The following is a 4,733-nucleotide window of genomic DNA, read 5'->3' as shown; positions in this document are numbered from 1 at the left end:
GTCCAGTCTGAACCGGTTCCCATAACTGCAGAGTGTGGAAGATAATGAAATAGGAAGGGGGGGGGGGGGCTGCAAAATGTAAGGACAACCAGGGGAGAACACACAGCTGTTGGCACAAAGATCACTAGATGGTACCTTGTCAAGAGACGGGCGAGAGAGCTGGCACCTGTGCAGCCACAGATCCTGCCTGTCAGTCATTGTGTTTGTGTCCTTTGCTACATTGTCACTAGATGCAGTCAATAGCATGGAGAGGTCTAGATACCCTACTATATACGCAATCCTGAATGCAAATATATAGGAGGGGGAGGGGAATCCTGTGATGTGATGGGAAATTTTTATGTTATTTGACATTTAATAGCAATTTTGCCCTGAAGTATATTTGTGGTCATGATCAGTTTCTAAGAGATTATAATACCAAAATGATAACAAAAAAAAACATAGATGAAATAATACCAGGCAAACAGTAATTTTTATTAAAAGAAACAATGCGGGAGAGTTATCGCGTCTTATACACTCTGGTGTACAAGACATGAAAGTGTCGTGAATTAAGTCAGAATTTTTGTGTAAAAATTTGCAACATTTTCATCTTTTAAGCCAGAGTCCCACGCGGCGTAAACACAAATCCCATCCACACATTGCAGAAAAATATGTGCAGCGGAAATGTTGTTTTTCAAAACCGTGTATTTTTGAAAATCATAACACATCAAAACACATGCGATTATGAGAAATAGAGCACGTTAACTCTAGCAGTGGGAATTCTGCGTTTTCCCCATAGTCTTAGGCTCATTTCACATCTGCGTTGGGTATTCTGTTCAGGGAGTCCGCATGGGGACCTCCCCCCCCAACGGAATACCGAACGCATTAAAAAGCGTTTAGCTATGAAAGTACACGGACCCCATAGACTATAATGGGGTCCGTGTGTTTTTCGCGTGGTAGTAGTGCATGAAGTACTTTTCTCTCCACATGATTCATGCGGACACCGCGTGGAAAACACATAGACCCCATTAAAGTCTATGGGGTCCGTGTGCTTTCATAGCTCACCGCTTTTTAATGTGTTCACTATTCCATTTGGGGGTCCCCATGCAGACTCCCTGAACAGAATACCAAATGCAGATGTGAACCGGGCCTAACATGGGAAAATGCAGCATTGCATTTCTCTATATGTGGCCTAAGCCTGAGGTTAAGGCCCCACAGAGCGGCCTCATCAAAAAAGCGCTGTGGGAAAAACCGCCTGTGTGCAAAGTATTTGCTAGAATCCCATCCACCTTACAATGGTTGTAACATGACGCGTTTTTTTCCATTGTGTTTCCTTGGCAGGCAAACCAGGGCATTTACGCCACATAAGGCCGCAGCCTAAAGAAGTTTTTTACATAAAACAGATCGGTGTGACAAAACCACACCAGCTGGTGTTCTCATAATGGACATACAGAGGAAGATGATCAGCACAGCAGTATGGATATAAATCACTGCACTGAGCCATCTCCACAAACAGCGGATGCCGGCTGTATAATACAGCCAGAACCCAAAGCCAACAGCTGTGATTGGTGCCGGCACTGATCACGGCTGTTAACACTTCACGTAGTATACTTGAAGAAATGATTGTTACTCTTGAATTGTGCAAAATACAAACAAGTATTCTATTTTGCACAATTCAAGTGTGACGTTCATTCCTTCAAGTCATTACAATCATATCACCCTCTTTCCCTAGATCACATAGAAAAATAAATAAACAATAATAAACAGAAATCACTTTCGGTATCCCCAGGTTCAAAAATACCCAAACTATAACAATATTTATACCGTACTGCTAACATTGTAGCGGGGGAAAAATCAAAAATAGCGTTTTTGTTTTTTTTTTTCCAAACACTGCCTCCTAAAAAAATGGAATAAAAAGTCATCAAACCTTCAGACCTTCTCCAAAATGGTATTACTAAAACTACATCTTTTCCCAGATAAAAAGACGCCTTATGCAGCCCCCATATGCATTAATCTAAAAAAAACTTACAGGTGTCAGAACATGGTGACACAAAAAAAAGTTTAAATTTTGCTAAATATTTCATTTTTAAAAGGTGTCCAAACAAATACAATATAAATTTGGAATCACCATGATCATACTGACCCAGAGAACACAGGTAACATGCCATTTTTACCACATAGTGAATGCCATAAAAATTAAACCCATAATAAGTGGCTCGAATGTGTTTTTTTTTTCCCAATTCCACCTCATTATGAATTTTTTTTCAACTTCCCAGTACATTGCACAGGATATTGAATGGTGCCATTATAAAATAGAATTTGTCCCACAAAAACTGATGGCTTTTGGAACATGGGGAAGAAAAAACATATATGAAAAAACTAAAATTAGCTCAGGTGTTCTTGCACAATGATACTCACCAGGGCTCACCAGTATTAGTTCTGTCCAGATTATACTCTTATTAACCATGGTCCTTTGGAGGTCTTCTTGCACAATGGTACTCACCAGGGCTCACCAGTATTGGTTCTGTCTGGATTATACTCTTATTGACCATTGTCCTTTGGAGGTTTTCTTGCACAATGTTTCCCACCAGAGCTCACCAGTATAAATTCTACCCAGATCATTGGCCATCTTCTTTAGACTAGAAGGTCTTCCTGTTCAGTGAATATGTGGAAACATTGAGCAATGATGTAATACTTTCTTTGTGCCCATAGCTTTACTTTACTATTTACCTGACCAGTGGAAAATGTGACATTGTACATGGTGGAAAAAAGCACAGCATCATACATTTGTACAGCAATTGCACTTGGTATTGCAGCTCAGACAGAGGCGTAACAAAAGCTTCAAGCTACACCTCTAAGCTCTGCTCATTCTCTGCCCATGAACATGACGTTACACGACGTGTGAATTGGAAGCAGAATTCCCTGAGCCATTTCAAACCATTGATCTGTGGAGGTCCCGGATGTCAAACCCCCACAAATCTTCATTTGATAATCTGTCATAAGGATAGGTCTTCAATTAAAAAGTCCTGGAAACCACCTTCAACCCCTACTTTAGGCACTAATAATAAAAAAAAATATTGTAAGAGCGACATGGCTCCCTGATCAGTTCTTCTGTATTGTAGCCTTCGTCTTCTGGGTTGGAATCTGGCCAAGAACAACAATTGTGTGGAGTTTGTATTTTCTCTGTGTGTATGTGTGGATCACCTAGGGGGTTTATTCTTGTGTATGTGTGGCTCATCTAGGGGGTTTATCCTCAATTCATCCCCAGCTCCACAAACATTCTGATAGGTTAATTGATTTCCCTTTGAAGTTAGCCTCAGTGTGTATTGTGTCCAACAATATAGACAACTTGACAAGGACTCATCTGAGTGACCACAATCTATTTACAATGCTATGGAATATTTGGGGGCAAACAATTATTAAAGCAAACGATTTAAAGAGGTTTTCCATGAATTTATTATTGACAACCTATCTTTATAATGGGTCATCAATAGCAGATTGGTGAGGATCCGACCTCTGGCAACCTGATGGTAGGGTAGGCCGTACATTGAAACAAACTACAAAGTGAACCATCCAAAAGTACATCGCCACCCACTGTATAGTGGCATTGCCTGGTTACTCCAGCTCATTTTCTGACCAATGCATTGTAACTGACTCCTATGTACATTGGGCCCTGCGGTCTACACATTGCTAGGAGTGCTGAAGTCAATAGTAAATTTCATCCAAAGAATGGGTCATTTATAGTAAATTCCCAGAAATCCCCTTTATCGTAAAGGAAATCGAAGAACAAAAAGCCACATCCAGGGAAATAAAGGATCAAATATATAAGCACAAAAGGTTAATAAGGTCAGACAAGACACTAAAGTGACCTTAGATTTGGAACAGGATATTCCATTGTCACTAGTCTGAGAACAGATGTGCGCCCGGTTACCCTGAATGATACTGGAATCGGCAATCCAGGGACATAACAGTGTCAGTTTACCTTATATAAAACAGAGGAAAACCCCTATAGAAGCTGAAAATGACCTGCAGAAAGTCTGCAGAGGAGAACTATTACTCTATAGAAGTTGTATTTTATAATACTTCCTCTGTATTTGCAGATGACACAAGCTCTGTAGAGTTGTAGATACGACACAGGATGTCCCGTCCCTACAATGTGACCTGGAATCACTGGCCAAATGGACAGCAAGTGGATTGTGGATAAGTGTAAGATGATATATTTTGGGTAAAAATAATACCCTTGCTCATATACCCCAAGTGCTTCACTATTCATTGAGACTATGATTGAGAAAGATTTGGGAGTAATTGTTCATAATAAACTGAATGACAGTCTGCAATGCCAACCTGATAGTGTCCTGTAATATGATAGGCACGGCTCCAAGAGAAGAAAGGATTATATTACCCCTCTATAAAGCAGTGGTCCAACGTCATCGTCGGTATCTTGTCTAGTACGAGGCACCGGTTCAAAAAAGGACAGGAAAGAGCTGGATAGAGTTCAGGAGAGGACAGCGAAAGTCATACGTAGTCTAGAAGACCTCACGTATGATGATGGGTTATCAGTCTGGAGAAGCTAAGGATATACAGTATATACAGTCCTATGAAAAAGTTTGGGCACCCCTATTAATCTTAATCATTTTTCGTTCTAAATATTTTGGTGTTTATAACAGCCATTTCAGTTTGATATATCTAATAACTGATGGACACAGTAATATTTCAGGATTGAAATGAGGTTTATTGTACTAACAGAAAATGTGCAA

This window comes from Leptodactylus fuscus, chromosome 10 (assembly GCF_031893055.1).
Source record: "Leptodactylus fuscus isolate aLepFus1 chromosome 10, aLepFus1.hap2, whole genome shotgun sequence".
Classification (NCBI taxonomy): Eukaryota; Metazoa; Chordata; class Amphibia; order Anura; family Leptodactylidae; genus Leptodactylus; species Leptodactylus fuscus.
Note: the sequence above shows the minus strand (reverse complement) of the source record.